Source organism: Ammospiza nelsoni, chromosome 5, assembly GCF_027579445.1.
Source record: "Ammospiza nelsoni isolate bAmmNel1 chromosome 5, bAmmNel1.pri, whole genome shotgun sequence".
Taxonomy (NCBI): Eukaryota; Metazoa; Chordata; class Aves; order Passeriformes; family Passerellidae; genus Ammospiza; species Ammospiza nelsoni.
The window spans coordinates 52,798,116-52,811,462 of NC_080637.1; the positions used below are offsets into that span (position 1 = coordinate 52,798,116).

The 13,347-nt window shown below is 40.1% G+C and overlaps 1 pseudogene; it reads left to right on the forward strand.

Moving 5' to 3' along the window:
- The window catches only part of LOC132073484 (BPI fold-containing family C protein-like), a 36,802-nt pseudogene that overhangs the window by 19,114 nt on the left and 4,341 nt on the right, over window positions 1–13,347 (forward strand).

A 13,347-nucleotide genomic window follows, 5' to 3' on the forward strand; every position in this document is an offset into this window, starting at 1 on the left:
AACTGGTCTATTTTTAGTGCAAAATTCAAACTTACATGTCTACCCCATGAAAACTGTTCCTAACTATATCATACTACACTTTAGTCATTCTCTACTCCTCTGAGGGCTCGATTTTCTCTCAGTCTTTGAAACAGTTGAAAAGAATAAGTGGTAGCCATCTGTCAGATCAATCTCCTTTCATTCCTCTTCAAAGTAATGGTATCTCTGCTATTGTTAGCCTGACTTCTCTTTGCAAAGATTCCTAATTTCTGACTCCTGGAGATTATATACAATGAGAAATAATAGTTATGAATCTATAAATGTGATGCAAGAAATTAAGATACTATGAAATGCTTTAAAAATATGGCAATATTTACTATAAGATTATGAAATTCAGAATCTACATTGCAAACTGAAGCTTTGTCCTCTAGTAGTTTCCAAAGCTTTTCAAAAGATTGTCAACTTTTCCAATTTCTTTATATTGTTAAGGTGATTATTTTTTTTTTTTTACTGGACTCACTCATTTCCTTCACTTATTAAACACACTGATCTCTTTCTCTTAAAATGTGTTTTTCAGGAGTAGCCTCTAAATTGTTTCTCTATATATGTTCAGTATCAGTGAGTTTAAAACTTCATCTTTTGCTTTATCATCTCTGAGACTCAGAGTATGTGCAATGCTAATTTTGTCACTTCAGTTGGTGTAATGAAAATGAAGCTTTTTTAATACTGATTCATCACCAGAGGATTGGTGAATAGCACCTGATTATGATGCAGCTTTAGGAACTGTAGCTGGAGAAAAGCTGAACTCTGCCCTCAGCAGTTTCTTCCTCTTTGACCCTGCTCGGATTGCTTGGAGTCACACAGCAGCGGGCCCAGTGCTGCTGAGGCTGATGGCCACATCACCTCCTGCAGTCTCTTTAAATGCAGGCAGATGTGTCCCACACATCACTGGCTGTGTATAAGTGTTTGCTGTCCTGCCAAATTCAACCACCCAGTACATCTTTGCAGGGAATCTAGTAAGTAAAAGGAGCTAGAAGATAACGTTCAGTGCTGGGGCTGAACAAATCACACACTAATCTTCCTGGTCCTTTGAAAATCTTAGAGATTAGCATAAAATAGCATATACTGCTCTGCCACAAATATGCACATTGTTGTGTTGCATTTCACAGGAAGGAAACACACACCACACATTGTAGAAGTTAATAGATTTAATAGGTAGGTGCAGAGAGCCCTTTTCTCCATGTGGGAGGTTGAGTAACTATTCAAGAATAAATTGTAATATATAAAAATGTTACTGTCTGATGCTCAGTGTTCCTAACCTCTGTGTTAAGAAATAGTTCAGTGTGTCCCCAGACATCTTTTCATTAGATTGCAAGTGAACCAATTATGTCAGCCATGCAAGGACTTAAATGATCCTCATGATAAAGAGGCAATCAGGGAAGTGTTATCACTCTGTTCACTCAATCCCAGTTACTGGCAGAAAGCAGCAAATTCACAAATGATTTCACAATCTCTATATATTGACCACACAAAAAGTTTAGACAATGTGTTTCCAATCACAAAAGCAACTGCATTTGTGCCTGTATCTAAGACAGTATCTATCTGTGCATGCAGTCACAGAAGACTGCTTTGTTTTTTTCCCTGCAGACAGCCAGTACCAGAGCCAATTTGACTATAAGCAAACAGAAGTTGATTATCTCATTACTTCTGAAGAGGTAACCAAGAAAAATTCAGAAAGAGGCATTAATTATCCCTACATTAGGATACAATAGAACTTGTGTCAGGCTGACAGTGCTTGTTTCGCCATGAGAAAAAGAATATTAGTTACCTTCTTTCTCATAGGAGCTCCAAGATACTTTCAACTGGTTAGTCTAAATCTTGGTGATGAACTATAATAATATTGTGGAACAACCATGTCTCCTGTACCCCATGATGTTCCCTTTTTCTGTAGCTTAGATACCTTTCCAGATGACAATGTTCAATTTATTGGTTATCTTGAAGGCATCTGTTTCAGTCTATATTGGTTTTGGAGAATCAAGTTCAGTAGTTTACTCAAAACCCTCTGAATGTTCCTGCAAAGGCTGAGCACCATAAACAGAAGTGCTGGAGTGCAAACTCTGCACAGGACCACTGTCCCTATAGTTCTCCATATGCCTTCATGAGAGGGGCAGGGAAAAGTGAGACTGCATAGCACACACTGCAGCAGCATGTCATCAAACACATGGGACTAGAAAGGTGTCTGTAGTTTGAATCAAAGCTCAGAGCATTTTAGATTTCACTTAGGTCTTGCTGGTTTTGTGGTTACCTGCAGCTGTGCTTGTTCTCAGCTGTCTTACAACACATTTTATCTACACTTCAAGTAGAGCTGGGTTTACAGCCTCTTTCTCCATAAATGCAGATGATGGGTAGAAGCAAAGACTTTCAGACAAGTAGCCCACATCAGTGTTTCTTCATGTTAGTTCTATACATCAAGGTGAGTTAGAATTCCAGAACTTATAACAATTTTTAATCTATTATAATTTCATTTAAGAAAAATGTGAGCAGTCTTTTCTTAGTTTTAGTCACTGCACCTTTTAACAGGAAAAGAGGACTTAGAATGATCAGACCCTGTCAGTATAAGTTTAAGAAGTAATGGTGCTGCTCACTTAGAGCTTTTGACACAAAAATGTGTTCTCCTGTTCTTCAAAACTTTGGTTTTCCCCAGGAATATGTGTACAGTGAACCAAGGATTCATTACAGGCATCAGTGGGAAAAGTTAGCAAATCATAATAGTTAGAAATGGGTATGAGTTTATTCAAATCATAATTAGTATTTCACAAAGGTATAGTTCAGCCATTCCAGGAAATTACTATTCCAGAAAAATTTGATTTCCCAAGTCTTGTAGGTCACAGCACTGGACTACACATGACCATAGGAGGAGATTAGTATCAGAAAAAGCCTGATGATTCTAGAACTCATTTGCAGTTGTGCCAGTTTTAATTAAAAGTTGTTGGGAATTGAAGAGCCTTTGTCAAAGTTAAATGTGTGGATCAGCATGAAATAAGTATGAATTTCCACAAATGAATTTTCAAGCAGTGTACATAACTTCTGCCTCTAGTGAATCCTCTTCTTTTACTTTTTTTTACTTCAGGTTCCAGTTTTCCTTGCTGCACTCCAGTCTTGGTTTCCCTGACATAAGTTGATGGTTTCAGTCCCTAGGAAAGGTAGCTGAGCCCTTCAGAGGCAAAAGAAATTCTTCTGAACCTATTGTGAACAATTATTGGTCTGTCTTAGGATATCATCTGCCACTGCTCTTTGTGTTTTGAAACCCTATACTCTCTGCTTTTCTTTCTCTTTTCAGTAAGAGGAAATATCTCTGAGAGTGTTGGGGTTTTTCCTCATCAGAGGCTCAAAATATTATATATTCTGCCTAGGTTCAGACAGAATTCACAGCTGGATGGAGTAGGTGTAGTATTGGAGTGGATACAAAATCAGGCTTAAATTCCATTTCAGGAATTATCTTAAGTCACTTCAACCAAATACAATAAAAACAGGAGTTTAAAAGGGGAATAAAAAACCCACCATTTGATCACTCACTGTAGACTTGGAAATGCTCAGTGAGAATCTACAGCAACTTAGTCCAACCCATATCTTTAAGTAAAGGGAGAAAGGCTCTAATCACAGTGGTTTTAAGACAGAGCATAAGCACAGGACAGTTCTTCCATCCAGAGAGCAGTTCACTTCTGAGAACTGAGTCCTGCCAGCTGAAATAAGGTTTAGCATATTTCATTCCTAAAGTTAAGGTTCATCCCAGGTATGCCTGGTACAAAAATTCTGTTTAATATTTACCTCCTATTTAAAACACAGCTTTTCATTTAATTCTATTTACAGAATATTTTCATTTCATTTCTTTCTTTAAAATTACTTAGTTCTCACGTGTTGTATGTCTAGGAATATTTTCTTCAAAAAATAGAAAAAAATAGATGATATCTTTTCAGCAGAAAACATTGGTTGATACAATTTTAAACCATCATGATATGGAAGGATTTTTTTGTCCCTCTCTAAGGTGGAAGAAGTATTTGGATCACACATCATTTACAATGAAATGCTTAGCATTTTTAAGATGCTTTCAATCAAGCTTGATCCTCAATTGCTTATTCATTGTAAACAGTAATTTTTCAGTGAAGGGAAAGTGTGTGTGGTATATCTACATGATGTTCAAACCCAGTTCCTACTAATGGCCAGGCTGAACTCCAGTGAATAATGTCCCGAATGATATTTTGCCGCCTTCTTTGGCACTTCATGAAATCTTACCATGATGAAGTGCTGAAACACAGAGATTTTCTCTTAGAGAGTGTCTCCTGTTGTAACCCATCCCATGGATTTTATGCTGTAATTCTTATCTCTTTTAAACTTTGCTATCTTCTGTACAGTTTTCATGAACCTTTCTGTTACAGTAGTGAAAATCACAGATAAATGTCACTTTGTACAACTTTGAATTTGCCCCAAAAGCTGAGAGAAAACTTGCTCCTATACTTCAATCCCAGTTTCTTCTATAGTCCAACTTTGTTTCTCTACCATCAAGCTTCTCCTTTGTTGCTGCTCCAAGCCCCGTCCAAGCTGACCTTGAACACTTTCAGGGATGGGACACCCACAACTTCTCTGGGCAACCTGTTCCAGTGTTCCAGCACTCCCACAGTAAAAAAGGCCTTCCTTGCATCTAATATGTGTAGGAAATCATAAATCTAGGCCCAGAAACTTGGAGTGCAAATTTGAAATTCTTTTGATTTGAAGCCCATTTTATATGAATACTGACTTACAGATGACTAAAAGATGTTGATGGGCATTTGAGCTGACAATTTTTGAAAAAGTGCATGGAAATTAAAATTGAAGCCAGTAAAATTAAAAACTTCTTGCCATTTTCTTTTTCATCTCCTATTCAAAATTGCATATGTCAGATATCAGTGCTTCAGGCAAACCTCTCAGATGCTCTCAGAGAAAAAGCTTTTCTTTCAGACTAAGAACACTAGTAGTAGTGAAAGTTTTTCTGGGTATCGGGGCAACACCTTCTCATTGGATTTGTGTGCAGAATGCATTTTATCCAAACTGGAAAATTGATCCCAGCTGTGTTCTATTCATCATTCTTACTGCATCAGGCCTGAAGATTCTGTGAAAAGTAGCCTGTGGACCTTGACCACAGCTCATGCGAAACATGATGAGAGGTGATGGAGAAGTTGAGGGAGAGAATAAAGAGCATATGGCCCAGTAAGTATGGACACCAGAAAGTATTTCTTCATGTGATCCATAGCCTGAACAATTGTTTAGCACCCTTTAAAGGTGGTGTTTGACAAAAAGGGCTGAAGCAGATCTTCCAGATAGCCAGGAGATCAAAATCCATTGAAGCAAATTCCCCTGGCCAGTCACCTTGCTGCTGCTACTAATTCACCCTCCATACCAGCTGATCAGGTCTAACAATGCTGCTGCAAAAATATTGTGAAAAAGGTAGGCACATTTTCACAGATGCAGGGAAAATCCCCTTGGATGATGATTCCAAGGCATAACTTGATGGAGCAAGTTATGCAACCTTGTCTACTGGCAATATCTAAGTTGGTGAGTTCACCATCCGTCAGCATCACTTTAGAAAATAAATGTTTGATCCCCCCCAAAAATATTCCATATGTTCTGTTTACCAGCTTCATTTCAACCAAGGAATAGGCTACATTCCATCCGCAAAGGGTTTATGATCCTATGTTTCTTTAAACTGTGGTAATTCTTTATTTTTTTCTAAATCAGACACTGCCTATTCATAACATTCAGATGCCCATGGTAGGGGTGTAATTAAATTCACATGTTAAAACATATCCTTCTTGTTATCTTTTAATTACCCACACGTAATATCAGTCTGAGAGCTGAAGAAAACCCCTTCATTTGCTGTTTGCCAAGTATCACCTACGTGATACAAATTTTACTTGAGAAATCACACCCATTCATTGCCATGTAAACAACCTTTTCTTCATCATTAGGTATTTTGGTGAAGTGAATGATTAGAACACAAGCAAGGGCATTTGTTCAAGATGCTCCAGAATGAGCTGTGGTCTGTTCTCTTCTTTGCTGCCTATGTTAGCACTGAGCTGCAAAAAATGAAAGATTACTAGGAAAAGTGTTACTTTTAGTCTAAATTTGTAAATGATGTTTGAAATACCCTATTAAATGAAAAGGTGCTCTTTTAAATGATGGCATCCTAAGGGGAAAAGTCAGCTTTAAAGAGGTTTTGAGACAGTTGCTTCTGGAAAAAATATAAAATAAAATTGGAGGCATCTAAGGTCTTTAGCCATCCCATCTTGAAGATTGATTCAAAACACAGTTCCTTCATCTAGGAAGAACAGAGGACCATAGATGGCAACCCATTTGAAAATGGAGTTCTATTTCTTTCTGGTTGGGATTACCGGACACCATTTCTTGTGAAGTCGAGGGACTGCAGTTAACTCTCCACTAATTTCCTTCCCTGAAATTCATCTGCATTTGCTCCTTTGTCTGGAGTCCCCATTTATTAGTATGCATAGATGGTATACTCCATCGATGCATGAATAACAGAGGGGATAATGTGCCTTTTGCTGCTATCTTCGTTTGCTGCTCCATTTTGCTTGCTTTGTTCTTGCTTTCTGTCAAAGAAATGCTAGCAAAAGCCCTCCTCAAGTCTTGCTGTGAAGACAGACTGCCAGAAAGGTAGAGAAACTTCAGACATTTCCAAGACCCATGTAGCACGTGTCTTGGTCAATTTCTAGGCAGATCCTTTCTTCCAGCAGGACTTTTTTGCACCGTTAGCGAACACTGAACTGAATCCAATACAAAAGCAGTGGCTAGAGGAACCATTCTCTTTTCATTTGAATGGTGATAAAAATGTGTATCAAATCAAAGCATTTTAGAGCAGCAGGAAGATTTTCTATGCAGCTAGCAAATCATAACAAGATGCCTATTCACCAGTTGGGTTCCTTTTGAAATTTACAAGAATTCCCGACAGAAAACACAGCTTAGTAAGCTACCAATCTAAATCACAATATCTAGAAAGGTGACATGAAAACGAGCAAGAGGAAGAAAACCAAAAAGAAAACCAAAGGAAGCCAGAAATAAGGCACAACCTCTCCTCCTTTTCTGCTTACTACAGTACCTTAGAAGTACCTTCAAGTTTCCTAACAGTCACATCAGTAGAAAACTGTGCCAAGAACAATTGTGGAAAACTGTGGAAAACCCTTCTATCACAAGAGAAACATAGGGTTTGCTTTCACGACCATTAAATCTGCATGCAATGCGTACGGTAAGGGTATGTTTTGTATATTCAAAAACAATTGAAAACTATTTCTGAATTGAAGGGACTACTTTTTGTTTGTTTTGAATGACTTGGCTAAATATGGCGCATGTTAAAATACTGCAGACGTGTGGTTCATTTTAGAGATGCCAACTGCAAAGGAGGGAAGCATTTTGTGTGCTTAAGAAAGTCAAGTATTGGAGAGTGCTTTTGTTACTTCTTTAGAAGGTTAGAATATGCCGAAAAGATGCTAGCTGGGGACTTGCAATTAATGAATTATTTGCTGTAAGTAGGTCAAATGACATTAGCTTTCAAAAAGGAAAAGTAGTCTTCTTCCATGTGCCAATTCTAAAGTAGATTAATAAGCCTTAAGCAGAAGGTGGATATGAAGAGGGATATGACATGAAAGGTTAAGCAACACTGCTGACAGCAAAAGGCTTACCTGCTGCAGATACAGGAGACAAAATACTATTTTGACACAAACATTGCTATTCAGACGACAGTAAAATTCTGAGTGACAGAAAAATTTACTCAATCATGACAGTAAAATTTGCTTGCATCAAAATTTGCTAATCAATTCTTAGTGTAAGCTAAGCACCTTAAACAAAGGGTAGTTCAAGCATAACTGGTATTTGATGGCAAAAAAGGCAACTTGGCCTGCGTTTCTCACTTCTACTCCATTCAAAAGCTTACTCTGTCTCAGATTCCTTTGGAGGGATACCAACGCAAGCCGCGAAACTGCACGAAAATGATGATTTAAAGAAGGATAGATTAAAAAATGGAATAATGGTTCATGTTCTTTTCCTTCCAACTGCTTTGTTTGCCCTTTTAAATTTTTGAAGTCCTTTCTGGTGTCACCATGGTTGCACTGCAGCAAGAGTTCAGTTGTAAGCTGTCCATATTGCCAGCTTCTGGACTGCCTTCAGAAAACTTCCCACTGGTTTTGTCTAGAAATCACAAGCAGTAGAGATGACAAAGACTGCAGAAACCTTCTCATCTCCTTCTAGAGCAAGACCATGTCTTTCACCCACTCTTAACTAGACAACTTTCATCAGTCATGAGGGAGTCTCATGTTCAAGAGCTAAGCAGTGACAGCTGTAAATGACAAAAAGCAGACTGAAATTCTCTTGGGACTCCAGCAGAGAGCAATGAAGGAGGTTGAATTCACCTTCTTGGGAAGTTCTAAAATGCACATTAACTTGAGCACAGGAGCTAAGCCATCGTAACCTTTGTTGAGTATGTCTGCATAGACAGAGTTTCCATCACTGCAGAAGCAATGTTATTTAACCCACGTTATCACCTCTAGCTGCTAAGCTGCACTTATTGCAAAGTATCTGCAACGTATTTTACAGGGTGGGCTTTTATGTGTAATCCCTGAGTAATACTGCAGAGAGAAGTATTTGGGGGCGGGGGTGGGAACCCCAACTCTTAGGTTTTTCAAATCATGGTTCCATTTGAAAGTCAAAAAAGATGTCAAACCTTTCTTTCCTAGACCTATTACCAGCACAAACTGTACCAGAATTTATGACCCGTAACTGTACCGTGGATGCTCTTTCTCTGGACTATTCCTTAAGAAACAAAGTAATTCCAAAAGAAACAAAACTAGAAATAAAACAAAATTAGCCAAAGAATTGGCCTGGATTAGTTCCAAGGCTCTGTACTAAAGGCCAAACACGTGTAATAATAGTAACCAGTGGACTAAAAGTTAAAGCAATACAGCATTACTCAGTTCAAAGACATCTTGTGTACTAATGTTCTCACAGAAGACTGTAAAAATCTGTCTATTTTTGTGGGTTTGTTTTATCCATTTAGCTGTACCTTCTACTTCTCTCCACTCTCTGAGAACATTGATGATAAGGTTGGATGACCTCATGTCAACTTGTAGAAGTAAAGAAAGAGAAGCCAGTAAAGAAAGGCAAATTTGTTAATTGCAGGTGGAAAGAGGGAGGCCAACAAAAGAAAACAAAAGATCAATAATAATTACATGCTCCCCTGTCTTTTGTGAAAAGTAAAGGCACGGACAAGAAAGAACAAGTGCAAAATTCTCACTAGAGAAACGCACTTGATCTGACTCAAGTATTTTGCGGTACATTTCTTGTTGTTTTCTCATGCCAAACATATTAACCATTGAAGGTGTCCCTTTCCTCTTTCTGGAATCCAGCTAGGAAGATGGCTATGTCATTGCTGACAAGCTGCTATTCTCAGAGGTGTCCAGCTGAAAGTCCTAGATCAATTGATTTGCTCTGTCACTTGGATATGGCATGACTTACAGTTTCAGCACCTGAACTTGCCAGCCCTACAATTCTTTGCCCCTTGAATGGTTAGATAGGCTCCTTGGCAACTGGCATTTGTAAGGACTTGAAACTATGCAGAATTTGCACCGTGAGATGATGCCAAATGAGTCACACCGGTAGATTAACTGGGGCATGCAAGGCAGAGAGATGGAAATGAGAGCACAAGAAGAGAGTACACAAGAAGAGAGTACAATCTCCTTTTTTCTGAAACACTGTAGAGATCAAAGTGAACACAAATCCTCCTAGGGGTAGTTCTTGCAAAAGACTAAGAGTTCTTTTTGTGTTCACAGGCCTGGAATATTTAGCTTTGGATCACAGCAAAATGCAGATGACAAAACGAGGCCTTGAAGTCACACACAGTATGAAGCAGTAGGAAAGAGGAAAGCAGCTGAGAGCATCAACCCTGCTAAGTAGTCTCAGTATTCTTCTTGACAGTAGCAGAAATTTGAAACGAGTCTCTGAAAATGACAAAGGAGGCAGAAGAAAAGGGAGCGATGACTCCTCTGGCATAGTGTTTCCTAACAGGCATCTTCAAAATGTAAAGATTGTTTCATCGTTTCAGCTGAAGCAAGGTATGGAAACAACCGGAAGGAAATGGCATCAAATGCTAGAAAGACTCTGGGCAGTGTACTTCTAGACAGAAAGGCCACTGATGGAAAACCAACTAAACTGGCACCAATGCAGCAGCATTGTACTAAAGCCAGAAATGTCCACTGCCTCAGTCTCTGCCATTCCATTCAGATGCACACAGCAGCTCTGCAACATTCCTACTGATCATCTCCTTGGCAAAGTGGGAGTGAGGGTCCGTGGTGATGCAGAGTCCCCAGGCAGATGCAAAGGAGAGCTGCTTTCTTGCAAAAACCAGGCTTTTGAAACACTCAGGCCTTTCTCAGTTCCATAGCTTTAAGCCATAACAAACACAATTCAACCAACCACCATGCACCACGCTGTGAACACACGACGCTTCTAGAACTTGTTGATCTACCTCGAAGTCAGCTGCCTCACCTTCCCACAGTCCTTTTCTACTTAGCCAAAGTAATGGGCCTCAGCCCAAGGCCTTCCTTTTGTAAGCTCCTAGCTATATGCAGCAGCAAACCACTACTTTCTTCTGTGCCAAGACTTGAGGTAGACAATTTGCATCTGCCCTCCTTCCAGTGAAACCTAATGGGGAGAGAAAAGCCTCTCAGAGACGTTCAGTCATTCCATTTTCTAGACAGGCCAAATAAAAAGAAAAGCAAGCTATGGGATTGTGTACTTGCTTTTACAAAACACCTGCTGCCCTCTGACAATGAATTAGCAGAAAACCAGCAAAACTGAGACTTGAGGCAAACAACCCTTGGAAGGGAATAATGATGTGATCAATAAAGACAACACTTTTCCAGGCTACCGAGATACTTGAAATGTCAGCAAAGGCTTGAGAGCAGAGGCTGAACTAATGGGGAAAGGGTAAAAGAATCCCAAGAAAAGCATGACCAAAGATTAAAAGAATTCCAAGAAAAACATAGGAAACTGACCTGTTGAAGCCTTCAGGAAATCAGTGGCCGCTGATTTACATAGGCCATTCAAGTTAATTGACCTGTGCACCTTCCACTCTTTTTTCACCTTTCAACACCATAGGGTGAATTGTGACCATGGAATCGCAATTCCTTGGATTCTGTTCTTAACTTGAGGAGAGAAGTACAGCAGATGAAGTACCTGTTACTGATGTGATCACCAGGAATACAGAGTCGACATATTTCATTCATGTCCAATCACAACTAGCAATACTAAGAGGATAAGACTGGCTTCTTTTTATCACAATTTTCTTGTTTTACAGCTTGCTCTGATTCTGGTGAAACTTTTTCATTAGCTTATCTCTAAAAGGAGAAAGTTAAGGTCAATGTCCCGCCCTACTACTGCAGGCATACCATTTGATTTGTCGAGCCTAAAAATTGAATTGGAAGATACGGCGCACCCATTGGCTAAGCACCGCTCCCGGCTGGCTTTCGGCAGAAGCCGCGCTATGGAGAGCACTGTGACCGGTACAATCGTCTTTGCACGAAGAAGCCGCTTCTTCGCCTCCGGGTGCCGTAGAGAGCGGCAGCTTCGGAAAGGTGAGGAAGGAAGCTGCACAACACTGAGATTGTGTGCGCAGCTGGCAAACAGATAGAAAACAGTACCTTACTACTCTCCTGCCTTTTCCAATCACATGAACATTCCATTGGAAGGTGTTTTGGACAACTTTCTTTCTCTTCTTGCAAAACACTTGGAACACCTCCCTGCAACTTCTAGAACACGATGGGACATGTTTCCTGTGCTGGAACAGTTTCCCCTAGCCAGACATAGTGGAAAAGCTTTTTGCTAAGATGTAGACGACAAGAGACGCTAAAGACAAAGGTATGGAGCTCCCCAGAGGTAAGCGCTGCTCCCGGGTGTCTTTCTGCAGAAGCCACACTCCGGAGAGCACTGTGAGCGGCACAATCATCTTAGGGCAAAGAAGCCGCTTCTTCGCCTCCGGGAGCCGGAGAGAGCAGCAGCTTCGGAAAGGTGAAGAAGGAAGTTGTACAACACTGGGATTGTGTGCGCAGCTTGCCAACTGATAGAAAAGAGTACCTTACCACTCTCCTGACTTTTCCAATCACATGAACATTCGATTGGAAGCTGTTTTGGACAACTTTTTTCTCTTCTTGCAAAACACTCGGCAGACCTCCGTGCAACTTCTAGAATACGATGGGGGATGTTTTCTGTGCCAGCACAGTTTCCCCTTGCCAGACATATTGGAACAGCTTTTTGCTAAGATGTAGATGACAAGAGATGCTAAAGACGAAGGTACTGAGCTCCACGGAGCTAAGCGCCGCTCCCGGGCGTCTTTCAGCAGAAGCCTGCCTCCGGAGAGCACTGGAACCGGCACAATCATCTTTGCGCGAAGAAGCTGCTTCTTCGCCTCCGGGAGCTGGAGAGAGCGGTGTTGGAATCCATAAAGTTAGAGGGTTTTTAGGAAATAGTTAAAAAAAATATGTAGGCCTTAGACTGGAGTTCTGTTAGCATTGCAGAAAAGTTTCCCATGCAAGCAGAAAAGTTTCCCAAGCAGTAGACCTGACAAATAACAACAGGCCTCTGTAGAATTGGCTTTAGGATGGCAACAAGGTTATTTAATGTATATATTTAGAAGGTTAGCATGAATAGAACTCTGTTCTTTGTCTCCTATGAACTAGTCTTTGTTATAACTATTATTGCGTGTGCTTTGTGGGATTGGATGGAATGCTTGTCAATATGTGGTTTTCAGTGTGTGATTGGCTGAGACCTGGACTGAGATGATTTTATGTCTTTCTGTATTATCCCACCCTTGGCACACATTTTGTGTAGATCAGTGAGCTGTTAACATCATGTCTTGATTGTCTTGAGACTGATGTGCTGGAAATAAAAGCAAAAATCTCTTCACTGGTCTGGTTCAAATATTGTACATATCTGGACGTTTTGCGGCGGCATAGAGGGTTCCTTTTTTAGGACGTGGGTTCCTGACACAATTGGACTTATATCTACCCTTCCCCCGCAATAAGCGGCAGCTTCGGAAAAGTGAAGAAGGAATCTGTACAACACTGGGATTTTGTGCCCAGATTGCCAACTGATAGAAAACAGTACCTTACTACTCTCCTGACTTTTCCAATCACATGAACATATGATTGGAAGCTGTTTTGGACAACTTTCTTTCTCTTCTTGCAAAACACTCGGCAGACCGCCGTGCAACCTGTAGAACACGATGGGAGATGTTTTCTGTGCTGGCACCGTTTAACCTAGCCAGACATAGTG